The sequence below is a fragment of the Eublepharis macularius genome, chromosome 9, assembly GCF_028583425.1.
Source record: "Eublepharis macularius isolate TG4126 chromosome 9, MPM_Emac_v1.0, whole genome shotgun sequence".
In the NCBI taxonomy this organism is placed as follows: Eukaryota; Metazoa; Chordata; class Lepidosauria; order Squamata; family Eublepharidae; genus Eublepharis; species Eublepharis macularius.
Genome location: NC_072798.1, coordinates 85081381 through 85108286, shown reverse-complemented (window position 1 = coordinate 85108286; position 26906 = coordinate 85081381). Strand labels below are relative to the sequence as shown.

At 41.2% G+C, this 26906-nt stretch overlaps 1 protein-coding gene across 4 annotated transcripts in view; it reads right to left on the bottom strand.

Moving 5' to 3' along the window:
• The window catches only part of PLXNB2 (plexin B2), a 400939-nt gene that overhangs the window by 192513 nt on the left and 181520 nt on the right, over positions 1-26906 (bottom strand). For all 4 annotated transcript variants that reach the window (XM_054989404.1, XM_054989405.1, XM_054989403.1 and 1 more), the window contains one exon: positions 5421-5478. The gene's annotated coding sequence lies outside the window, so the exon portion shown is untranslated. The remainder of the gene's footprint in view (positions 1-5420; positions 5479-26906) is intronic.

Below are 26906 nucleotides of genomic sequence, written 5' to 3'. Positions count from 1 at the left end.
CCATGCATAATGTTGCTTGAAATGGGATAAAAATCTGTGCACTCTGAGGTTCCTTCTCTTCTTCATAAAGTCAGAATACACAGCTAACACATTTATATATACACCCCAATTGGATTTTTCCAATTCACATGATTCCTTCCCATAGATAAGGTTTGTTGTTGTATATCTTTGGCTGAAAGTATCTTGATAACCAGACCCAACCATTGCAAAAAAAAGAGTGAGGCAATGCTATTCCAAACCACCAACTACAACAATAGAATTTTCTTTATACAAGCTTCTATACTGAGCTTAAGATGCTTCAGAATATAGCTGGCACCATATGGTACCAAGTCACTTTCATGCACTACAGGCTCCCGGGAAAGCCATGTGGGACACTGTTTCATGGTAGTGGCTGAAATATATTAGTAAATGTAATGGTGAATATTGAAAATAAGCAAGCAATAAATAAATAAATAAATAAATAAATAAATAAATAAATAAATAAATAAATAAATAAATAAATAAATAATTAAATTTCAGATTGCTTCCTATCATTTATCAAAAAATGTTACTTCCTCTCCCTCAGAGAATATCAGCCCTGTTGTATCTGACCAGTGGTCCCTCTAGTCTAGTATCCTTTTTTACACAGTGGTCAACCTGTTACCCTGGAGGGCCAATTATGGCCAAGGCCTTCTCTTGATGCTGCCTCATATTAAGAAGCTTGCTGCTCCTGTATATGGAGGTTCCCTTTATTCGCCATGGCCAATAATCATTGAGGGACCCATCCTCTGTAATTCCCTCTTAAAGCTATCTAAATGTGTAACAATCCCTACATCCGCTGACAGTGAATTCCACAGTTTTTTAAAAAAGCTCTCTACTATATCAACCCCATGCATAATTTTATAAACTTGTTATCTTATACCCCCTCAGACACTTTTTTCTAAAGTGAAAAGTCTTAGACTCTTTATAGAAAGAGTATCCTGATTTCTTTATCATTTCAGTTGCCCTCTTCTGTACTTTTTCCAGCTCTAAAATATCCTTTTTGAGATACAGTGTCCAGAACTTTACATGGTATTTCAAAAGGAGCTGCACCATAGCTCATTTCATTTTGAGTCCCTTTCCAAATAGCTGTTAAGCTTATTCAGGAGTCTTTGGAGATGTACCTTGTCAAAAAACTTTTCCAAGTCCAAGTGTATTATGGCTACCAGATCACCCTTATCCACATGCTTGTTAACCTGCACAAAGAATGCCAAAAGGTTGGTGAGAAAGAACTTCCCTTTGGAAACCATATTGGTTTTCCTTGGTAGGCTTTATTCCTCGAAGTGCTAAATAGATCTCTCCTTAATAACAATTTCTAATAATGTACCTGGAACTGATGTTAAGCTAACTGGCTTGTAGTTCCCTGGATACCCTTTAGACCTTTTCTCAAAAATTGGTGTGACATTTGCTACTTTCCAATCCTAGTGGTTGAGCTGTGAATCAGCACGCTGATGGTTCGAAACCCCCCACTACTGCCATATGCTCAGTAAGTGGCCTTGGGTAAGCCACTTCTTTCAGCCCAGCTGTATTGTGGGGATAATAACAACACTGACTTTATTCACCACTCTGAGTGGGGCACTAATCTGTATAGAACAGCAGTATATAAGTGCTGTTACTGTTACTGTTGTTATTGTTATACAGTTAGTAGATCCACAATTTCACATTTGAGTCCCTTAAGAATCCTCAGGATTACAGAGACTTGCTAGTAATCCTAAATCTCTCTCTCTCTCTCTCTCTCTCTTCATGTCACTTTGACTCAATTCCTTAGGCCCAGTTCTTGTAGGGATAACTGCCCCCCACATTTTCCACAGTGAAAAGAGACACAAAGAACTTATTCAGTTTCTCTACCATCTCCCTTCTTTCTTAACCATTGTCATCCAAAGGCCCAAACATGTCCCTGGCACTGAAGAAATGCTTATTGTTTGTCTTAATGTTTTTAGCAACCCCCCTCCTCAAATTCTCTTTTTGTCTGACTTGGGTTGTTAACCACCCAAGCATCCTTTAAAATTTTCCTCAGCTTAGTTAATTTTAAATAGTTTCCAGACATCTTGAAGGGATGTGGTTGTGGAGAGTGCTGCAAGGTCATCGCTGACTTAAGCCGACCCCTGGTGCGGTTTTCATGGCAAAAGACTAACAGAGGTGGTTTGCCATTGCCTGCCTCTGCAATCTTGGTCTTTGTTGGAGGTCTCCCATCCAAGTACTAACCCAGTAATTGGATTCAGCTTCTGATTAGCTTCTAAGATATGAAGAGATTGGGCTTGCCTGGGTTATTCTAAATCAGGGCCCTGGAGGGACAGGGCTCTCTTAATTCCCCTATTTAGCTTCTTCAGATTGGTTCCCTCATTTTTGTAAATTCCCTCTTTTGAAATCAAATGTGATTGTTTTGAACTTGAGGACAACTTGCCACTGATATGAATGATGACTTAATAGCACCATGGTCTTGGTTCCCAACTGGTACAACAGCATCTACATCTTGCACCAAGTCTTCTTGACCTCACTGAGAACCAAACCCACAGTCATTATACCTCTAGTCAGCCCCACGGTCAACCAGTCTAATTCATAAACATTTGTGATGCCTAGAAATCTTGTGACTATGGTATTACTCAATTATATATTCGCCAAGTCTATGAGAAGGATCCAGTGGTAATTTCCACAGCAGGAAGGGATTTCCATTTACAGAGTGCAGCTTCCTTGCCTTCTCCTGGCTGAAGCCCAAAATGCAGCTGCTGGAGGATAGGGCAATTAGAAGTCCTTAATGGTAAGGAGGTATCAGCAAAAAAAGCAAAAAAAAAAAAATCTCTCCCCTTCTATGCATAGAAATCCTCCGGTGAATCTAAGCCACTGTGTGCATGTTTTCACCATTTGGATTTGACTCTCAAATGATACCGCTATATAGATTGGGAGCCATTTAGCCTGCAAAAATGTATATCTTCTGAATCACCTGAAATTTATGCAGCTCTCTATGCAAGTTGAACACATGGCAAAAATTCAAACATAATATCAAATTAGCTGCAGCCCTCTGTAGAGATGGCTTCTATCTGGAGTTTAGAGGCAGTTAGTCAAATTTTCCTGTGCTTACAGCTGGAAGTTTGTATAGTCAAATTAATAAATGCTAGAGTATGGAGTGGATAATTTGATGCTTTTTAAAAGAATGATATAAAATGCCAGTGGAATATAAAATAGCAGGGAACCATAGGAAAATAAATACAAAGACAGAATTAATAAGATATGTAGACTAAACGGCTAATAGTTACTGATAATCAGGGCTGTGTGCTCTCTCTGACCATGTATCTGGGACAACAGCATTAAATGAGTATAGAAAAGAGCACAAAGTTGTTCGTATTTTTCCCCTGGTTATATAGTTTTTCTATGATAAAATGTCAGAGCGAGGAAGGCAAGCTTCACAGATACACCCTGTGATACTTTATTTTGGATTCTTGAAAGTCAAGGTATTTTAGTACTGGGTGAGAAATGAAGCACCCAAGAATCTCGACCTTTTGTGTTTCTTGAATGTCTGCAAGCAGTTAGCCTTTTGTTTTTTTGCTTATTTCCCGTTTTTCTTGTTAATAATATATTTTTTAAAAACTCAATCTATTATTTTTAAAGAAAAAACATTTATATTGTTTAGTATTACACACAGGAAGATTTGAAAGCATGCGAGATGGAATTGAACCCCCAGGAAATTGAGGGAAGGGAAGTATATTGAAGATTCCCAGAATGCAAAAAAGGATAATGTATATTAGGGGTGTACACTGACAAACCAACAAACAAAAATTCAGTAAGTCCACTTTTTTTTTACTGAATCTGAGAAAAAATTCAGAATTCCTTGAATTCCAAATTGATTCTTTAATTCAGTTCAGCTATTTCTGAAAAATCTGGACATTGTTTCTATGGGAAAATCACTCTGGGGCTATCCAATGGGTTGGAGGAGTTATTTTTCAACTTAACTTTACCAAATTTAGAGGAAACCTACTCCTTGCTGTCCTCTAAAGATCCCCCTGTCATATATGCCTCTTGCATATCTGCCATGAATGTAAAAGAGTTCTGCCTCTGGCTTCTGAGAGTGTGGGAAGTTCTTTATTGCTCCACGCAGCCATGGGTTATCTTACAAATGTTACAAATGTTTACTTTCTCTTTCTTGCTCTGTGGAGCCAGTGTCCTTGACAGCCAGCCGAAGCTGGCTCGTAGAGCACTACTTCTGAGAACCAAAGAGAACTTCATCTTTCTCACTGTATGCTCTAAAACAATGTCTCACTATGAACTCCCACCCCCCTTAATGGGCCTCTTTCCCTGGGCGGGAAGATTCCCTATAACTAACATTGCTAGCCCCATATATGTCACTTCTGCCAATTTCACCTGTCGATGCACCTTGTACTGAATGGAACTTGAATAAAGTTACTTCAACTGGAACACCTGTGTGTTAACTGTGGAAAACTTGGGTACCCAACTGCCAGGGACTGACACCTCCTCCCACCATGAGAAAAAATATCTGGGGGCTACCTGAGGGCCTGGGATGGCAAACCACCACATTTGCAGGGGACCTATTCTTGACTGTCCTCTTAAGACTTTCCAAGTTTCAGGAAGATTGGATCCCGGGGCCAATTCTACATGCCCCTGATTTTATCAAACCAGCCAAAATTTGGTATTTTAATCCAAATTCTGAACCGTACTGCACTCCCCTAATGTACATCCATTCTCACAATCTGCAGAATTCTGTATTCTCAGCTCATAAGAATACCTGACTGATTTTATAATTCACTCTGGTCTTAGAATTTGATTTTTTAAATCGGGCACAGAATTTGGGTTGTCTTGATTAAAACAAAACAAAACAGAGAGTCTTAAAGCCCTGATTAACAAGCCTTCTGAATACACACTGGGGATCCTTCTTGAAAAGAAAGCAAATCTTAATATCTAGTTTTCTTACTCCAAAAACACCTGTGCTTGCCATACGCTTTGTAGCAGAGGTCTTTGACATGTTGCTAAGAGAACGAGCTGAGAATTCTGGCAGACATGAGTGCCTGCACCTATTCCAGTAGTGTTCTTAGATTTTTTTTAAAAAATGATGCATTCTTCGGATTTCTGTAAAACCATAAAGTTGCCTGGACTTAGAATCATAGGGTTGGAAGGGACCTCCAGGATCATCTAGTCCAACTCCCTGCACAATGCAGGAAATTCACAACCAACTACCCTTCCCCCCCGCCACACACACACACCCAGTGACGCTTGCTCCATGCCCAGAACATGGCAAAACACTTCTTCAAACCATCTTTCCCAAGCAATTTAGAACCATCTACAACACAGAACCAAAAAAGGTTTATCTACTGTTTTTCATTTTTTAAAAATAGGCATTACTTTAAGTGGCAGAAGAACTGGTCTAGGTTTTCAATAGAAGAAATACATACGTTCGCTTGCTCTTCCTTCACTTCACTAAGTTTCCACAGATGTCTTTCTGCTGTTTACCTATTAAAGAAAAAAAATGAAAAGCATGAAACCATGCACCAGACACCTTATTCGGGGGGAAAAATATACAGCTGGGAGTTACTTTTAGGAAGGCACTTCTTTTGAATAGCTATATAGGGAAAGTCAGCTTTCTGAACATTTACTCCCCTGTCCCCAATACACATACAGTTTCCGTATGCTTTTGTATGAGGGATGGAAGTATATCTTTGTTGTTATTTATGTGAAGTACCGCAATTCACTATTACAAATCTTATGGAAACACATAATCTAATAGCACCTTTCTGAGAAAGGCATGTGATAGAATGTATTTTTTTTTAATTACTTGTTGGTCACAAATTCACTCTTTCAATGTTTTACTTAAAACTAGAAGGTTATTGGAAGTTCATTTATGTCTGCGCCCAGCTAAGTGATGTGACAGGTCTAGCATAAGGTTCTCTTCTGTTTCTAGGCCTTCAGAATGTCACAAACAATCTTGCTTTAGAAGTCTTCTGTAGAGCTCAGGATAAGTTGATCTTACTGTAAATGAGGACCAACAGTCAAGCCAACTGCACTCACACATCTGAACATTTCCAACACTGTGTTTTAGAGAGCACCATCATGTGCTTTTAATTATAGATTTCTTGAGAGCAAAGGGTGAAGAACACAGATGGCACAACAATCAAGATGATTTAAATACACAAGCGGTCCAGCAAGTTTCAGGACCTTGGTAGCTGAAGGACTTGCACTGGGCCAATGAAGTTGGGAATTATTTTCTGTTGCAGGCATAAAGTATGGCCAAGAGTATTTCAGCCCATCAGTAGGAGACACATATCAGCCAAAAATCAAGTCATAATGAAAAGACATTTCCAAAAGAAAAACAACTAATTGATTTCAAAAGTCTAATGGAATTCTGCTTATGAGATTCTGGCTTTGGTTTCTAAGTAAGTGCTGTATGCAGGATGCGGGCAAAGTTTCTAATACCTAGACACATTCTGGGAGAGACGGTGCAATGCCTAACAAATCTGTAGGAAGATATGCCTCTCCAAAAGATATAGCAGACACATGCATGTCAAGGAATCACAAGAAATCACAGTTCCTCAAATGTCCACTGTAAGTTCCTAAACTTTATAAATTCACATTTTCCATCCATACTACTCTATATTCACACAGATAGCAAAACATGATTAACATGACAAGAGACAACTGGCCCTCAGTTGAAAAAATGAAGATTTTTTTAAAGTGTGGGTGGATTTTAAAAAATGATATGAACTTTTTCATAAATCTCACACGGTCGCACAAAGGTTCATAGTCTAAGTGGGCAGAAAGGATCTTGCAAGGGCAAGCAACATATTCAGCTTAGTTATATGAATGAATGAGAGAGTAACACAAAACCTTAACAAGGAGCATCTAAAAGGTCGTGTACTCTCAGAGCTACATACTCGTTTGCTGAGCATCTTCAAGCCTTATAGTGTTGTATTCAGATCATTTATGACCTACTGGGTCATTCTAAAGGTGATAGCTGAGCCCTTTAGTCAAGTCCTCGTAATCTGTCGCTTTTGTGACTTCTTACTAAGGCTTATACTATTGCAGTTCAGTTTCAGATGACTACATTTGGTTTGCTTTCAATTTGAAAAGGAGTATGTAAAGAATTAAGCCAGTCAAACATTCCATAACTCTCTTAATTAAAAAAAAATAAAGCTTTCCTGCATCTGAAGAAACTGATGATGGATAAAATCACATTGCATACTAAGAATGTGAGCTCAAAAAGAAAGCTTAAAGAACCTTAGAGACATACAGCCTTTAGGTTTTCACTTGTGAACTTCTGACAAATTTCAAGGATATTAGATGCAAAAACACTTGAGAAGCAGGAACTTATGTACAGCCACACTGGACCAAATGGCTCCTAGAGTCCTGCATCCTATATAACAAAGCGACCAACTTAGGGTTGTCAGGCCCCCTCAACCTCCGGGTGGGGGATAGGGGCCTGGCACAACTTGGGGGAGAGTGCAATGATGTCACTTCAGGCACAATGATGTCACTTCAGAAGTGACATCATCGTGCAGTCCCTGGGAGCACATCCAGGCTCCGCAGGGGCTCAAAACAGGCCCGATCAATGGCAGAATTGGCCTGTTTTTGAGTCACTGAGGAGCACAGGAGCACTTCTGTGCTCCGCAGCGCCTGAAAACGGGTCCGTTCTGCCGTGGATCGGGTCTGTTTTGAGGTGCTGCAGAACGCAGGAGCACTTCCGCGCTCTAGAAAACAAGCCTGTTTTGCCACGGATTGGGCCCGTTTTCAGGCACTGCGGAGCACAGGAGCACTCCTGTGCTCCGCAGTGGCCCCAATCCGGGCCAAAACGGGCCCGATCCCAGTGGCTGCTGCGCATGGGAGCGTGCAGTGCTGTGGGGGAGCCCGCAGGGAAGGTGCACCCCCCACACCAGTTAGGTAAGTGGGGGCGGGGTGGGGGGTCTGGGATCCCTAAGCCAACTAGATGCTCCTGCAAACAGGGTACAGAAGATATTCTCTCCTGCTGTTGATCCCCAGCACTGGTATTCAATACGTTACTGTTTCTGAACAATGCTCAGCTGTTATCAGGGGCAAGCAAAAGCATGAATATCGCTCCCATCCCGCAGTAACTCCATTGGCTACCTATCAGTTACTGTGCTCAGTTCAAGGTATTAGCTATCACATACAAGACTCTTCACGGCCTCGGTCTGGCATATGTACAGAACCGCCTCTCTCCCTATGTCTCTTTCTGAACAGGGTCACCTGCATTTGCCACCCTGCACATGGGTGAAATCAACAGCTGCCCATACATGTGTATTCTGTGGTGACCCCTGTCCTATGTCCTAAATAATCCATTTGGTCATTGTGGCTAATAGCTATTGAGGGTCCTTTCCTTCATTAATTTGTATAATCTCCCTTTGAAGCACACTACTCTAGTGGCCATCACAACATCTAGTGGCAATAAGTTACTCAGACTTTTAGTGACAGAGCACTTCTGTAGTCTGTCCAGAATCTACTGTTCATCAACTTCACTGGGTGCACTTGAGGTCTAGCATTATAGCAGAGGGTGAAAAAGCAGCTGTAGCACAGTGGGTAAGTGGTTGGGCAGTGGATCCGCACTCGGATGGCTCAAGTCCCAGTTTTGCCATGAGCCCAGAAGGTAGCCTTGAGTAAGCCATTCCTCAGCCCCAGCTCCCCAGCTATATTGTGGGGATAATAACAACACTTTGTTCACCGCTCTGAGTGGGGCACTTGCCTGTCTAGAAGAGTGGTATATAAGCACAGTTATTGTTAATATTTTATTCACCCCCGTGCCAAATGAGATTTCAGACAAGATGTAATTAAACATTTTGTAATTAAAGAGGAGTCTTTCTCCCTAATGTACAGCGAATAGGAAGTTTTTGGCATAGAAGGAGCACTCAAACATTATCCCGGGCACACTGCACACTTCCTTAACCTCTAAATAAACACAAACACTACAAAGCATCTAGTTGTTTTAAAGTCCAATTTAGGGAATACAGTTAATTAGTTGGATACAAAGGGAGAAGGTGGGTGGTAAGAGATGAGTTTTGTAAAAGATTTTTTCCCCCATTTCCCGCTCCCCTTGACTATACTTCCTTCAGTTTTGCCACCACCAAATTAACTTGCAGGATTCCCTTTCATAAGCAGTTTGGCCCTGGTGAGCCTCTGAGTACACACAGAGTGCAAGTGTGAACGAGTGTGTCTGGCATGTGGGGAGGAATCTTTGACACAGTGTCTTCTTAACCCAAGAAAAATCTTTATTGTACTAAACTGGAGCATATAATGCAGAGCACAGAAAATGCAAGGAAGGAAAGATCAGAACACAAAGGCTAAGCAGCTAACAAGGAAAAAATCTAGCTAAATTAACTTGGGAGTCACTGAGGTTACCTCAAACCATTTCTGGGATGGGTGCGCATCTTGCCAGAGTGTAAGCAGGGCTTTTTTTCATCAGGAACGCAGTGGAATGGAGTTCCGGAACCTCTTGAAAATGGTCACATGGCTGGTGGCCCCGCCCCCTGATCTCCAGACAGAGGGGAGTTTAGATTGCCATCCATGCCGCCAAGTGGCATGGAGGGCAATCTAAACTCCCCTCTGTCTGGAGATCAGGGGGCGGGGCCACCGGCCATGTGACCATTTTCCCCGAGGGCAACCCACTGAGTTCCACCACCTCTTTTCCTAGAAAAAAAGCCCTGAGCGTAAGGAAATATTCCCTTTACTCCTGGTCCCAGGAGAGCACACACACACATAAAGAGCTTACAGATCATTTAAATCCCTCTCCTAAGAGGGTGGGTTGTCCCCTTCCCCCTCCAATCTTGAGTTGAAGAAACCTCCCTCCATGCCGCCATGAACCCTGCCCAGCCACTCCACCCATTGGTTCTGGCTTTCTTGGACCATCAAGGTGAGGAAAATATTTATTCTTCAGCCCAGGATGACATTTGAGCAAATGGTTAGATACCTGGCCGTTTATTGCCAGGCTCTTCCAGGGAGGAGATAATTCCCAGAGACTAAAGCTAGAGGGTCAATTAAAGCCTAGCTTTATATCTCTATCACAACATGGAGTATTGCCCTGTTATAGACTTCTGTACTTCCCCCCTTCCTATTTATTGCAGGCTACATACATGTATGTATGTATGAATGCTACATAATGTAAGCAGGTTATAACATAATATTGCTTTATCAGCAACCTGGCAACATATGAGAGTCTGGGATAGCATCAGAGAAGCCAGCTTGCTGACAGGGAAAGGTGATACGGAGCAGACTAGTTGGGATTTATGAACAAACTGTAATCCATAACGTAAATCTAGCTGATTAACCAGGATTTAGCAGGAAACTGTGGTTTAAATAAACCACTTAACTGCAACGTCAGAAAAATCTCTGTGTTGAGAAGTCTTGATGCATAATTGGGAAGCACAAACGGTCATTCTAAATGGATAGGAAACTTAATACACTTCTGAAAAGTCTACACAAGCAGTTCTGCACTGTAGTGTGATCTTTACCTATTATTTTAATATTATGCTTCTCCCTAATCTTTTAGTAAAAGTGGAGCAAAAAATGAATAGCTAAAGGTAATATTGAAAGCTAGTGTTGCCCAATAATTTCAGCGCAGATCATAAAGGAACAGAGATTAGCTTGAATCAAAATACGGGCAAGTTTTCACAGAATGTTGCAAAAGTGATGTATAGAATCAGTTCATATAGGCACTTGAGAGATTACAGACAACCACAGGATTCTCTCTTCTGACATATACACATCTCTTCCTTTTATGAAATATTTTCCAGCTCCTGCAATTTTAAAAAATATCAAACTAGAACCATTAACTACTACCTGAGAGGCTGCATCCTTACCAAAATTGGGCTGTGATCATTATTTTCAGATCACAGGTGGCGTTTGAGAGCTTTTACCTAAAAGGATACTTACTGACATTTGCTTTATTATATTCACTTTCATCTTCCTGAAGGTGAAAGGTTATCACAGACATAGTATTAATCCCAGAGTTTCACTCCCCCCCCCCCAAATCTCTGGTCGAGATGGGAAATAGGATCCCAAGTGAAAGTGTATCATTGCAGTCCCAGACATTTTGAAACTTCACGGGAAGCAGAATAGTCTTATCTTTTGTTTTAAGTGAGCAGACTGGAGGCTATTACTTCACAGGATCTTTTACATGACTTACCAACCTCCCCAAAGCATCATTTAACTGAGTGTAACAGGTGCATACAACCCCTTATGCTAGGGTTGCCAGCCTCCAGGTAGTGGCTGGAGATCTCCTGGAATTACAGCTGGTCTCCAGGTCACAGTGATCAGTTCACCTGGAGAAAATGGCTACTTTGGGAGGTAGACTCTATGGAATTATGCCATGCCAAGGTCCTTTCCCTCCCCAAACCCCTCTTTCTCCAGGTTTCACTCCCCAGATCTCCAGGAATTTCCCAACTGGGAGCTGGCAACCCTACCTTATGCTAGTGTTTTGTAGTGGTCAGTGCTGGACTAGAATCTGGGAGTCCCAGGCTTGAATTTGCACTCTGCCATGGAAGCTCGTTGGGTGACCTTGGGCCAATTACACTCTTTCAGCCTACCTCACAGCGTTGTTGTGAGGATAAAATGGAGGAGGGAAGAATTGTGTGAGGTACTTTGGGTCCCCACTGGAGAGAAAGATTGGGTATAAATGAATTAAGTAAGTTAAGTACATAATTAAGTAAATAAATATATTCTTAAGGATGCAGGCCGTCTCCATAGAAGCCCCCATAAAACTCATCATCTTCTGTGAGACTTTAGGGCTGGTTCTCAACAGCAAATAGTTTCCCTTCCTATGATCCCCACTGCCTGGGAAGTATATAGACTGGCCCAGTTGGTATTTTGATGTTTGGTGCCACTTTGGTGTAGTGGTTAAGAGCAGCGGGGCTCTAATCTGGAGAGCCAAGTTTGATTCCCCACTCCTCCTGCTTGAAGCCAGCTGGGTGACCTTGGGTCAGGCACAGCTCTCTCAGAGCTCTCTCAGCCCCACCCACCATGCAGGGTGATTGTTGAGGGGAGAATAATAGCACTCTTTGCAAACTGCTCTCAGTGGATGTTTAGTTGTCCTGAAGGATGGTATATAAATTGAATGTTGTTGTTGTTTGTTTGTTTGTTTGAGAAAACTCTTGAGTTTTAAGAGTTGTGTCTTATGTGGTTCAACCAATTTCTGTTAGAGAATAATAATGGCCCAGCATTCACAGAAGAACTGCAAAAGTAGCTGGCACAGCAAATTTATGCATATAAACTAGAGGCTTAAAATGTTAGAGAAAAATAATTAATTTTTTGTTAACTCTTTGTTGAACTTCCCTCCCATTTACTTGCAAAGTAGAGACTTGCATTTCATAAAAGATTCAGCTGTTTCAAGGGTTCCCAACGTGGTGTCCATAAGTATCATGTTGCCCCCTAACACCTTTCCTGGGGCCTGCCAAGTGCTTAAGAAATTTGGTGGGGCCAGGTGGGGCTTTTTGTCCAGCAGCTGCCTGGTAATACCTTTCGTTCATGCAGTGTTCAGCTTTAATTGCTGGAATGTGATTTATATATTAATATGATGTGCTTCCGATTATTTGCTTGATACCGTTTTAAAGATGTTGTAAGCTAGCCTGGGGGACCATCTGGATGGAACTTCCAGGAATAAAGAAACATCAACCAACATAAAATGAAATACGCAGATACTCCTGGAAATGGGCCTCACATGAAAATTCAGGAGTTTAAACTGACTTCTGTTTCTTCCACTGATATGTCCTGGTGACATGCATGCTCTCCTATTCTAAACACGTATGTCCTTATTTTATAAGGGAAAATTACTCCCGGTCTGCTGAAATGTCAGTCCCATTACTGCCTTGAGCCATATCTCTCTGAGTCACTCTTCAAATCAAATTACTCTACCAATTTTAGAGAACCAAACATTTTTCTACTAGGAGTAATTGCGCTGCAGAGAGCCATCTCTCTCAAACCACGGTTTGGTCATTTAGGAAGTTTAAGGTGAATTCCCAGAGACTGAACGTACCGACCATATTTGTGTCTGCCTTCATGTTAATTGCTTTATTCAACATTCTTTTATTCTTCTTTTTGACCAAAGTGGCCATCAATAAAAGGTAAAAATCCACAATAGAGAGAATAAGAGGAGGTGAACAAACAATGCAATCCTAAAGACACTTCCATGGGAGTAAATCTTACTGAGTAGATTTGAGTAGGATTCTGAGTAGACTCATCTAGGATTACTATGAAGAAATCAACCCATACTAGAACTATCAGTTGAGACAAAATGGCAGTTAATCCCTAATCCCTCAAAAACAAATAACCATTTTAGCAATTCGCCTACAAGCCAGGAAGAATGGAACATAACCAACAAAATTCTTTATGCCACCATCAATAATGGTTTGTCCTTTATGACAACCACACATCTAATGGTGGAGATACAATACAACCTCTGTTGATAGCTTAAGAATGTCAGTAGGTTTGTACGAGGGGGCAAGTCAGTCAGTCAATTAACCTTTATTGGCATCAGTTGGCACAATATTCACAATACAAGAAATATAGAAAAACAAAGTTACTTCTGGCAAGGGGGCAAGCCCGTGAGATACCTTATACCCAAATAACTTAGAGATGCAAAGGTCAAAAAAATACTCTGAACTGGAAACCGGTGACGTTTCTCCAAAGTTAGGGTTATATGATCAAACTGGACTACCCCATTAACATAATGGCAGTTAAAGGATTTTCTGCATGTATGACTTATTCCTGCTTTACTTAGCAGTTAAGCTGCTGGACTGGGAATCATGTTGAGTACAGATGTTTTGCACATCTTCCGTCTCTCTCTATTTTCCCAGTTGCAACGTCAGTTTATTTTCTTACAGGAGTTTTAAGCAAGGATGTTGTCATTATCAGTGGTGTCACAGTGTCAACCCTCCTTTTTTCCTTGTTCTTTTTGTTGCACATGAGTGAGAAGAGGGGCTTGGGATGTGCATGCATGACAACTACCATGCTGTTACTATGGAAAAATGGTCTCCACTTATAGGTTCACCACAATATTTGTATGTTCGGAGCTGCAAACTGGTTTTTAAAAGTTCACCTGACAACAAGCATCAGGTAAATGAAGAGGAGTTAATTGTACTTCCATCGAATTAATTGCTTTCAAGTAGCAGGTACTTAATGTCTAATAATGGAAATGTCTCTAGCAGGTCAGGAACAACAAAGCGAGCCAATGGAGGGAGCTCTGCAACAGTCCCAACCAGAATCTTGTCATAATGAATACTCCCCCAAGCCCCAACCCATAAAATTCTCACAAAAAACAAATATAGTAAGGGAGGCATTCGATATCAAGGCTTTAAAAAAATTAAATTAAAATAAACTTGCCTGCACAAGGGGAAAAAAAAACCTTCTTTCTGTGTGAAAAAAGGAGTTAGGGTACATCAAGAAACCCATGCACAAAAAACAAGAGTGAAAGCTGAGTGGGCGCAAGAGCAACGAGTGCTCCTGTGACTTCTGCAAGTGCAAGGAAGCAAATAGCCACAGCCAAATTAAAAAAAAAAAATCAGTGCAGAGAAAGAAAAAAGTACCAATTGCTGCAAGCATGCAGGAAGAGCAATTATCACTCCAGTGCCTCCTTATACAGAGATCTCTCTCTCTGAATGTTTAAAAAACAATACTTGAAAATTTGATGACATGGGATAAAACTCCCTCATTAGCAGGGTGGAAGAAGGAGAGCACAGCACAGGGTTGTTCCACAGTCACATCCAGTCAGTGGAAAGTGGGAGAAACCAACATAGGCACAGGCAGGGCTTTTTTTCTGGGAAAAGAGGTGGTGGGTTGCCCTTGGAAAAAATGGTCACATGGCTGGTGGCCCTGCCCCCTGATCCCCAGACAGAGGAGATCTCTGTCTGGAGATCAGGGGGCGGGGCCACCATCCATGTGACCATTTTCAAGAGGTTCCAGAACCACCGTGTTCCAGCTGAAAAAAAAGCCCTGGGCACAGGAAACATTTTATATGCAAAGAAGCGCAACTCAAGTTCAATAGCTAGGAAAGGTGATCCCATAAGAAGCAGGTTAAAAAAACCCAGCTAAAATGAAATGCAAAACCAAATGGCTCCAGAGAATGTACAAAAGTCAGGATAAACTGAAGAGGTAAGGAGCCAAAACTGACACAATAGCACTGTGTAGAAATCCCCTAAATTCTGGACCAGTCGTAGTTTCCAAGTGCTTTTCAAAAGAAGCCTGCAAAAGAGTACATTACAATGGTCCAATCAAGAAGTCACCAGAACGTAGAATCACAGGGGTTGGAAGGCATCTCCAGAGTCATCTAGTCCAACCCCCTGCACAATGCAGGAAATTCACAACTACCTCCCTCTCACACACACCCAGTGACCTCTGCTCCATCCCCAGAAGATGGCAAAACATCTCCAGGATCCAGAGCCAAACTGGCCTGGGGAAAATTGCTTCCTGATCCCAAAGTGGTGATCGGCATTACCCTGGGCATGTAAGAAAGGGCCACGAGAACTAAGCACTGATGTAACCCTTCCTGCCCTCCCTCTCCTGATCCACCTAGGTTCACAGAATCAGAATCGCTGTCAGATGGACATCTAGACTCAGCTTAAAGACCTCCAAAGAAGGAGAGCTCAACACCTCCTGAGGAAGCCTGTTCCACTGAGGGACCACTCAAACTGTCAGGTAGTTCTTCCTAATGTTTAGCTGGAAGAACTTCGTGACATGTGCAAGCATGGCTCAATTCTTTGAAGCTAGCATCTGTTATTTGCCTCAGATACGCCTGAATCAAAGAATAGAAGGAAGTGTTCCATGTTCCTTAGATGCTCTGTATTAAATGCATTATTCCTTTCTTAATCCCACCACACAGAGATTGAGGGCTGCCCACATGGAATCTTGTCTTGTTCTCTATCATATTATATATATAGTTGCCTAAGAGCCAGCATAGAGTAGTAAGTGAGAGTGCTAAACTAGGCCAGGGATACTTGGGTTCAAATTCTACTCAACCAAAGCTCACAAGGCAACTGTCAGCAAGGGGCTTCACAGGGACGTCATGAGGAAAAAACTGAACATGGAAGACTATATATGCTTTCCTAAGCTCCTTAACGGAAGGACAAGATAACAGTGTAATGTGTCAACACACAGTTGTACAATTTGCCCAGGTCACTGCAACCACCTCTGTATCGTCCTTTGGGCTTATTTTCTACAAACAATTGAACACTGGAATTAAAGGTATGTAAGATTTATGTACTGAAAAGATCATGTTCTGATTAGGGTATTACTTTTTAAAGATTTGAAGCTGTCAGTTCCAAGGTTCCAATTCCAATGTCATATATCATCAGAAACGTTTATGCATTTTAAAAAATTGTGATATGTAATTCAGGACAGCAAAGGGTAGAGAGGAAGGGTAGAAAGAGACCACTTAAGGACAGTGTGCATGGAAGAGGTAGGGAGGAGTGATTTGGCGTGAAGAACTCTGTGAAAAGGAGATAAAGCTCAAATAATGGGCAAAATGACAGTCAGTGACAGTCAAATCAAAAACTACCTCAGTGATGGCGAAAAGCGGATGATGGGGGAGTTTAACGAAGTGGCAGCTTACTGAAAAGGTGTATAGAGCTGTGATTTTGTATTACACTTTTTTTTAAAAGATAGGAAAAGATTGGAAATAAACATGGAGATTCTGCACCTTGTCTGCAAGTTTCTGGAGTATCGACATTGTGCCACCCCGCTCCGTAACAGGGTTTCTGAACATTTAGCTGAAATCGAGTTTTATCTTTATAGGTCTACTGGAGTCTATGGGCTTCGAAGGGTATAACTTTGCATAAGACTGCAGTGTTAATTTCTAAATTTCCATTTCCCCTCTTCCAAGTCTTAATCTCTACAAAGCCTGCTCATCCTGCCACCCAAAACTTTAATTAAAAAAGCCAATAAACCACCGAAGGACGTCAAGAAGAGAACTGGTCTTTTTCAACCAGAAGAACCAGTCTTCTGGATGGTCTATCAGACCTCAATTACAACCTCAATTATGTTTATGACATGGTTCACCATGTATGGAAACAACGTTGTGGGATCCTTGGGCTTGTGTATTAATGATCTCGTGCATGTGGCGAGCTGACTTTGCTTCTGAAGCAAATCATCGCAGCTTGTTATTACTTTTGAACTGTAACACAATGTTGAGTCCTGGTTTGTAGCGAGTAGAACAAACCACAGCTTGCAGTTTGAATGTGACTCAAACAATAAGTTTCCTCTGAAAGCAGAACTTTTCTGTGTAATCTTCCTTGAACCTCCATGAGAAAGGCGGACTATAAACAAACAACTGAGATGAATGTTGCGGAAGCCACTAGAGGACCTAGAGGACACCCCAGTTTGTTCCTATATTGCTAAAACATGATTCCTATTTTCAGGTCATGCCAGTTTCGGATAGGTTGTACGTTCTATTACGCAACAGTACACATGTGCAAACACACACAATAGTATGCATGTGCAAACTCACACTATGCCTCAAACAACTGTTAGCCTTATTTTTTCCTTATCACAACTCAAAATTTTACTTGTATCTGAAGAGACTCTCCTTACAAATGCTGCTCATAAAAATGCTTATCCCTGATGCCAGGATATGAGCTCACACGTGGCTCCTTATTTAAAGTCATTCCTACTCAGGCGGTGGTCTAGCCCAGTACTGTCTGGTTTCGTGCAATGATACAACAGGATCACAAAAGGAACCACAGGCAAAGAACAGTTTTTGCAATGTTATTCATTATTTTCCAAGAGAAATTATAAGCACCACTTGAAAAAAAGTGCAAGCTTTTAATGTTTTTTTTTAACTCCACAGTGTTTTGACCCTTAGAATTATGAATAGGAAAAACAAATAAATGTTTGTCAAATTTCCCTCCCTATAGAAGCCAAGCAGTGGTACTTTTCTTCCCACACGTATATTTTCAGCTCTTCAGATAAGAAAACAGCACTTTGTCAGTTTCCTGCCCAAAGGAGAAAGGACTCAAGGAGGAGCTGTTTCCTAAAAGGAAAGGGTTAACTTACTGGGAACAGTCTGTCAAATTCTCGTAACTAAATTCACTCTTCCAGTAGGCATGAAGGATATCCACAATGGCCACAGACATTCCTTACTTATTTCAATGATGTTCTTTGTGAAATGGATGCTAATGGCCAAACGAAGTGATCCAAACCACAAACAATAAAAATCGTTCCAAAAAGTGGCTCCACTGAAATGCTGAGAACTCATCTTCCTTGCAGACTTTCATTTCATTCTTTACTTCTCAGTTTTCCACTTTCAGTTCACAGATCCCTTTTTGTACCATCACACTGTGCCGTTCTGCATAACGTTTAGCAGCTAACAAGGAACACATTAGTCATCAGTTTACTACTACAGAAGATCAACCGCAGGGGCATTATATGCAATCTACAGAGTCGGAAGTTACTGCACAGAAAGACTGTGGAGAAGAAATCTTTGTGTGCTGGGACTCAGGCCTATAAACCTGCCAAAACCACGTAATAAAATCTAATCCATAGCTTTTCAAAGAGGGCAGAACAAACGGGAAGGACACACCAACCCAAATTGGCTTGGCCAAATGCTACATATATGACAAGGTACCCTAAAGAGCAAAAAAGTTCCCAGTTTCCTAGGTTTGCAAACGAAGTGTGTGTGTTCTGTATAAAGCTTGTAATTTTAACATTTGATGAAACAGCAACCATAGAACGATGGTCTGGAAGAGTATGGGCATGAATTAAAGACATAAAGCTCAAACAGCAGATGCAGTAGTAAGCTTTCTTCTGACTGCAGCATGTTCAACTGCTTGTGGGAAGTCACATCACTGAATGGGCTCTAGGAAACAAATTCCCATAAGGCTGGAGGGAAGAGATCTAAATGTAGGCGTTTCCCCAAGGATACTGTTTTCTGTATGGCAGTGAAGTGGGGGCGAATATAAATGTATATATGTCTCGATCTCTAATCTGGAAAATGAGTTTGATTCCCCACTCCTCCACTTGAAGCCAGCTGGGTGACCTTGGGTCAGTCACAGCTCTCTCAGAGCTCTCTCAGCCCCACTCACCTCACAGGGTGATTGTTATGAGGATAATAACAACACACTTTGTAAACCGCTCTGAGTGGGCATTAAGTTGCCCTGGTATATAAATCTAATGTTGTTATTGTTGTTATTTGACCTGCACATGGTCATATATTGCATGAACACTGTACTACTGTAATTGTTCACCTCCTGGATTTACCTGTATGTATCCTGCGCTCTGCAGGCAGGTCTGTTTGAGGCTCCTCTGGAGTAAGGCTTCAGGCTTGCCTGGCTAGACTCAGAAGTATACCCTGGAACTTGCATGTAGTGGGCCAGTCAATACAGCAATGCAGCTTTCCTAAGCCTTAACCAAAATTGGCTGATAGTTGTTCTGGCTCAGCTGCGCTTGCTAGCAGGTGTGGAGGCTCTGGAGATTGTGCTGTGCTTTGGTCAGTATCCTGCAAAGAAGTACTGTTCTCAGACCCCTGTTCTGGATCCATTCTGGGAGTGCACACCACCAGTCTGGCGGTTCGCCTTCTTTCCACTGCCTCAGCCTGGGCCTTCCTTCCGACGATAATGTTCTTGTGGCACGGGAGTGGGTCCTGACTGGCTACGGGCCTGGTTTCATGTCCCAGAGGCCTAGTGACAAGGTCTCCCTTGCAGGACATGGCAGGGTAGCTCCTGGCACTGCTGGAGTGGTCAGCCAGTACCTCTGCAGCATCAGGCCCTCCTTGATCCCGCTGGTCCTCCTGGTTGCCCGGCCTTGGCCCCTCAGGCCCTTCTTCAGAGTCACTTGGCTGATTAGAGGAGGTCAGGACAACATGGACAGGACAGTCGGGAGGTCAATGATTAGGCAATGACATGAGACTGCAGAGCATCAATCATATGAATTCCCATTTGTTGTATGATGTTGTACAATTCAGACAAAGGGTTACATTTCATCGGTAGCTGTGACAACAGAGCCCAGTAGAAGCATTTTAAAAAACCCTGTCCTATCGTGATGGTCCCCATTAGTGCAGTTTCTGTCCAAGGAACACGTTTTAAAAGAGGCTGTGCATGTATTCAACTATTCTGCCACACACTTCTTTTCACTATGGAGATTAACTGTGTCCTATCTCATTGACAGCAGGACAAAAAGGGAGATGGGCTGGAGAATTCTTCACCCCGATTGTCAGCAAGGCTCAGTCACGGAAAGGCAACCTGCAAAACAATTCATTCCACCCACACAAGTGTCTGAGGGGTTTCAAAGATGAGCGGCGCTGGAACAATCACTGGCAACTAACAACAGCCATCCGTGCATGCCCGTCATTGCAAGCTACTGTTGCCTCTCGTTCTTTATACATTAAAGATGCTTTGGCACCATTTGTGCATTATAACTCTCCACTTGCAACAAAGAAATAATTTTGGTAAGCTACAAGCTGACCAAGCACCATCAGGGGTCTGTACATGAAGCAGAAGGAACAGGGAAAAGGACACAAACACGGAAATGTCTGGGTTTTAGGAATCTCGTTCTGGAGTTTTCAGAGTAGTTATAACTCTCTCCTCCATCTCTCAAAGTTACAGGTACTAAAAGTGTTATTAATAGCTTCTGCATATTTCATACTTTTTGATCTTATGTCACTGTCTTTTTAATGAAGCAACCCTGAAGGGAAACACAAAAAGATCAAAGCCAAAAACTCTAGTCTCATCAAGGCCCTACAGGAAGTTTAAAGCAATACAATAAACTGACAGGCCTTGTGTTTATACTCCAAACAAGGTTTGTTTTCCTTTCTTCTTTTTAAGAGAGGCACATACTGGAAGTGCCAGTGACTTCCTGACACAAGAATTGCATTAGGAAATTCCCTAAATACCTTGATGTGACGTCTCCTTGAAACTGACTTTATGTGGTGGCTGCACCACCTACCAAGCCATTTCATGTAAATTCATGTTCGCTAAGCTGATCTGTCCTTAGTGAGGTTCTTGGGGACAGTGTAGAGACAAGGCACATAGCTGAGGCCAATCCCACGGCATTGGGGTAAATGGACCATCATGTAGAAGGCTACCATATGGAAACAGTTTCAAACAGCTAACTGCAAGACAGCTGTAGGGTGTGAAAATACCATTCACTACTAGTTAAGGAAATGCACAAACTCTACCATGCCTGAGCATAAAGGCAAAAACTCACTGGGTCCAAAAATAAAGACATGCTGCGACGGTCTACATAGCAGAAGGATAACACAAGTTTTAAAACTTACAGGACGAGAACTCGACAAGTGACTTGATTTCATTTTTTTTAAAGCAACTAAAGAGGACAAAACTAGCACAGGGCCATAAGGCCAAGACGAAGCACCATACACTCGTCTCTTCTGATTCTGGACTGGGAATTAGGGGACAACCCACAGAGTATGTTGACTCCGTAATCATTCAAATCCTGGTCTACATGGAGCAATGCTGGTTTCATCACCATTGCTTTCTCCTGCCCCCAGTCCCCTTATAGTGACCTGGCTCATATCTTAGACTGCACTGAGACAAGGGCAGGGCCAGAAAACAAACCGGGACTGAGTCAGTTTGCTACTGAAGGTATATCCCATGAAGCCATACTGAGGTGTGGTCAATAAACCTACTTCAAAACCCCGGTTTCACATCATTCTGGTTTCACACCCTAGTCACCACAGTTAGAGGAGTGGCCCATGTTTGGAGAATGACATTAGCCATAGTTAGTTTAAGTAAGTCATGGTTTCATGTGGCCTGTGAACTGAGCCAAAGTCTAAAGTGGAACACCAAAGATGCAAACAAAGCAACCACCCAGCTCAGTAAGATTACATTTAAAATGTGCACACCCATCTCTAGGTCATGCTTATCCTATGATGTCTCATCTCTAGGAGGAAACTATAATCATGTTTTAAAACAATTTATTTTATGATTTTAAAAAGCCCTTCTTTCTTTCTAATGTAGATAACCAAGGCAGATAACAACAAGTTAACACACAAATATGTATTGTCGAAGGCTTTCACGGCCGGAGAACGATGGCTGTTGTGGGTTTTCCGGGCTGTATTGCCGTGGTCTTGGCATTGTAGTTCCTGACGTTTCGCCAGCAGCTGTGGCTGGCACCTTTGGTGCTACACCTCTGAAGATGCCAGCCACAGCTGCTGGCGAAACGTCAGGAACTACAATGCCAAGACCACGGCAATACAGCCCGGAAAACCCACAACAGCTAACACACAAATACTTTCAAAACACAATTTAGCTATATCTGAGAGGACAGTCAGGAAATGCAACAGTCCTTTTTATAAATCTTATTCTTTCAGGTAGTTTTAAAGGATGGATTAATAAATATTTTAAGATAATACAAGTGTATCCTGTTTGAAATGGGCAATAAGATCCCAAGCAACATTTCCAGTAGGGCTGACAATTTTACTCTGATGGATAGGGAGAGAAGAACTAACACACCAATTCTTCTTTGGTTACTGATAAAGTATTCCTGATCTGCATTCTTTCTGTATCTGTACACTTCACTCTGGTTTTGCCCATGGCACTAATTGTTGTGAAAATCACAAAACGCCCTTAATCTGTACTTATGAACTGAATGGCCAGTTTGTAGTGGTTCAGAGCAGGACTCTAATCTGGAGAGCCGGGTTTGATTCCCCACTCCTCTACTTGAAGCCAGCTGGTTGACCTTGGGCCAGTCACAGGTCTCTTAGAGCTCTCTCAGCCCAGCCCAGGAAGGGAACTCTTAGACTACAGGGGAATCCCATAAATATGGATTTATGGGATTCCCCTGGGGGTAAAGTTCTTTGTCAGGTCTCTAGCAGCTCCTTGTAAAAGTCTTAATAAGCTTTTCAGCAAGGTGCAGACCTTTGCCCCATCTCTGAGGGAAGGAGAGCTGTTTAGACACTGTAAGTAGATCTAGCTAGCAGCTGCACTTTCTTTTGCTTTAATGGAGTTCTGTGGTTATTCTGTGTGTCTACAGTAGGGATTTGGACCCAGGGGTCGCATATTCTAGTTCAACATTCTCAGTACACCCTACTGGGTCTCGGACTACCCAGGAAAAAGCTCTTTGCAACACTGACTATCAGAATTGTTTTCTAGATGCTTTACTGTTAATTTTTTTTTTTAAGTGTTAAGTCTCTGGGGTAGGGAACTGGTTGATTTCAATGTATTTTAAAGTCAATATAATTATCGCCTATTTGATATATAAGTAAACCATCACATGCTCTGATATATTTATGCTAGCATACAAAAAAGCTAAAGAAAACAGTCATTTATTGTTTTAATCCATTCCCTTGTCTATGTGCTAAAGTAAATGCTATAATTGATAGACGCTAGTATAATGAAGAAGTGATTCCAGGATTCATTCTGGCAGGCATTTGCAAACTTTCCAAGGTGACAACTAGAATCTAATTATCAGAGAAGGTCAATTCCTTCACATTTTTTGAAGGCTGCTTTAAGAAGCTTAGATAAAAATATGCAAAGCTAGGGGGAAGATCCTCTTATGGAAAATTTTGCCTGCAGTCACATCAAGACCTGTTTTGGTACAAGGACGGAGGTTACTCTGTTTCTCAAAACCCTTCACTATGTGGACTGTATTCATAGGAACACATTCTACACTGGTGTGCAAGAGCAACAAAAACCGGAATAATCTAGGAGAACTACACCAATTCTATCTTGCTTCAACTCAACATCATAATTAGATACATTTACTTGTCACTGAGCAAAACGGGGCTGTCTTAGAACTCCCATTCTCTAGCTGTTCTTATCCTCACCAAAAAGGAAGGAGTAAGAATAACAAAGACACAGGTGATTTGTAGCCTAAATCCTCAACAGAAAATGCTGTCAGTGAGGCAGGAAAGGAAGCACACAGCCAAGACTCTGGGGCCTAAGAACAGCATGTGAAAATGACACATTCCCTTTCTGTCTTGGCCTTCAGATGACAGTAAACCTCCTGGGACTGATGAATGAAGACTTACTTGGTCACGCATCTCCTTTACTCAGAAGGAAAAGCCCAAGATCAACAACAGTCCTCACCCACCAATTCTTTTTTCCCTCCTATTCGCAATCAGTATTTATTAGTCAATGCCGTGTCAGCAGCTTATTGCTGCTTTGCAGGTGCTGAGGGAAAGAGGAGGGCTTGATTCCCTAGACTGAGCCTCGGGATTTTTTCCTTGGCCTCTTTCCAAAAACATCAGGAATACAAGTGAAAGGAGGAGAAAAGGCATATTTTACCCCAGAGCTTTCTTGGTGCTGAAAGGGCAGCTGCAAACAACAGATGCGAGAAACCTTCACAAATTATGGCCGTAAGAAAAGCTTATAATGGAAAATCCTAAACAGAATAGAGTGTCACTGTTTTTTTTACCTCCGATATCAAATTGGATAAACATTCCGGCCCTTTGTGAAAATGTGAATTGCCAGCACTAAAGTGATTTTACCAGGTTGCCACTCCTTGCTGTTCCCAATTCTGAAAGGGAAATACTCAAAATTATGTGTGTGTACACAGACTAGTTATAGTATGCTGTATGTATTACGTATCAACAGTTACCTATTTGGATAAATCCCCATCATCGTTTCTCACAGTGTGCAATATCGTATTTAAGGATGTGATTCCGGTTGCTTGGCTTTTATACAGAGCAAGATACACTTCCATAAATATATCTTACTCTGTTATGAAAAAAACATTTCACTTTTAAGAACTGAAAAGATACAGCTGAGGACCAGCTGTATCACTGGTCAGATTTCACTGACTAGAAAACATGGAGGACTACAACAGAACCCATAACTGGACCTCCATGTCATTGGAGATTTTACAATTGTAATAATTCATTTCCTAGAGTCAGTCTAATAAATAATCCTTTCAAGTGTATTCAAAACGCACATGTTAGATTGGGAGATTTTATACACCTGCTCTTGGTGCTTAGGCACCAAGTTGATTCCCATTATGAAAACTAGTACAGGGAGTATAATTAGTTCCATTTTAATGCAAAGCTGGTGTGGTAATTAGATTTTCCTTGTCTCCAATGAGGTAACATGATTCTTCCATGTGAGGGATTTTTACATCAATATGAAAATGATATGACCACCACTACACGAAAGTTTTCCTGTATCTCAAAATATATGGATGGTAAAACTCCATTCTATATTTTTTCATATTTCTGTGGCTTCCTTTTTATTCAAACTATTAAAAAGTTGACAGTTTTCACAGTGAGGCATGTTTCTACAATCACTCTGAACTTCCACTTGCTGAAGAAGTATTTTTTTAAGTGTAGCCCAGACCCTTGAGGAAAAACTTTGACGCGAGAAACTTACAAAAGCTTGGATTTTACTTGTCACTTCAGGAAATATTTTTGTTTTTCTACAAAACAAAAATATAAACTACAAAACAAAAAGATAAATCAAGAAGTATGAAGGGGATAAAATCAGCTGTAATGGAAAGTATCATCCAGAGAAAGAAATATGTCATGATTTTGAAACTGACTGGGAATATTATAGCTGGAAGCAATTAGGTTGTGCAAAGAGATCTATGAACCTTTAACAGTCTGAAAGAGAACTAAATCCAGTAACTGAAAAATAATCAATCTAATCTTCTATTTGTTTTTTATAATTAGCCATCTGCAGAACATCACTAATGCAAACACATCTCTGGTCCATCAGCATTATTAAAAAATGATACAATTTTTAATACATTACTGTCCCAGCTTACTTATGCACATATTATGTCGCGAGAAGGGATCAGGGTATGTTGTAGCTGTAATAAAGCTTTTCAAACAATGAATATTAGATCCTAGTCCATGTCCAAATTGTTCTTGGCATCAAGAACATGGCAGCATTGGGCTTGGAAAGCAGAGGCATTTGAGCAGTAACAGTTTGTGGCTGTGAACTCTAACTGGAAGTCTGGTCAACCTACGGTCACTGTGAAATCAGGTACAAAACCCAGAAGTTTTTGAAGCAATGGAAAATTAACCTTCTCTTACACACACGATGAACCTATCTAACCACTATGGTCACCTTCTGAGGTCCTCTTCAGATGCCCCCACTTTCTAGGATTATTACACAGAGGGCAACCCTAGAGAAGGTCTTCTCAATCATGGCATCAAAAGTTTCTCCAGGAAGACACATCTGTCTCCTCCTACTGTCATTTTCAGCCAAAGAATGAAGATCCCCCCCCCCAATTTGGCATTCCCTCATTATTAAAAAATGATACAGTTTTTAGTACATTACTGTCCCAGCTTACTTATGCATAAATTATGTCGCGAGAAGGGTCTTCTTGCCTAACTTTTTAATGTTTTTGTATGTAGTTTAGCTCTGGTTTGAATTGTTTTAATGACATGTTCTTTGTTGGTTTCAGTGGTTTTTAAGATGGGATTTCTTTGCCACCTTGGTGGTTCCCTTATGAAGACAGAAAAAAGCAGGGTATGAATTTTGTTGAACTAAATAAATGAACAGACTTTATGCAAAGAAGCATGTCTGATTTTTTAACTTAAGATGTGGAAAGAGAGTAGTAGGGCGAAAGCATGCGTTCATTTATTTATTTAAAATATTTATACTTGGCCTTATCTAATCAGACAACCTTCAATTTTCAGACTATTTTTATTTTTCACGTATGCACCTTTCCCTAGGACTTTTCTGTCTCCAAAAGAATGTTTCACTGATTTAAGCTGGTTTGCATATATAACTGTACATAACACTCAAGTGAAGAATCGGGGAATGTTAGAATAGCATTCTAGACTACAAAAGCATAGTAAAGTTGGACAATTTTGGAGGATTTTCTGGCAACAAAAAAACCCTTGCCTTTTACTCAATTGTGCTCAATCTTCCTGACTTCTTTTCTTAAAAATATACACATGTACAGTGGTTTGTGGTCAATGAAACAATTTGCAGAGTATTGCAAGTTTCACATACATGTGGATTTGAGTCATCAGTCTTATTATCTCAATGAAACAAAGG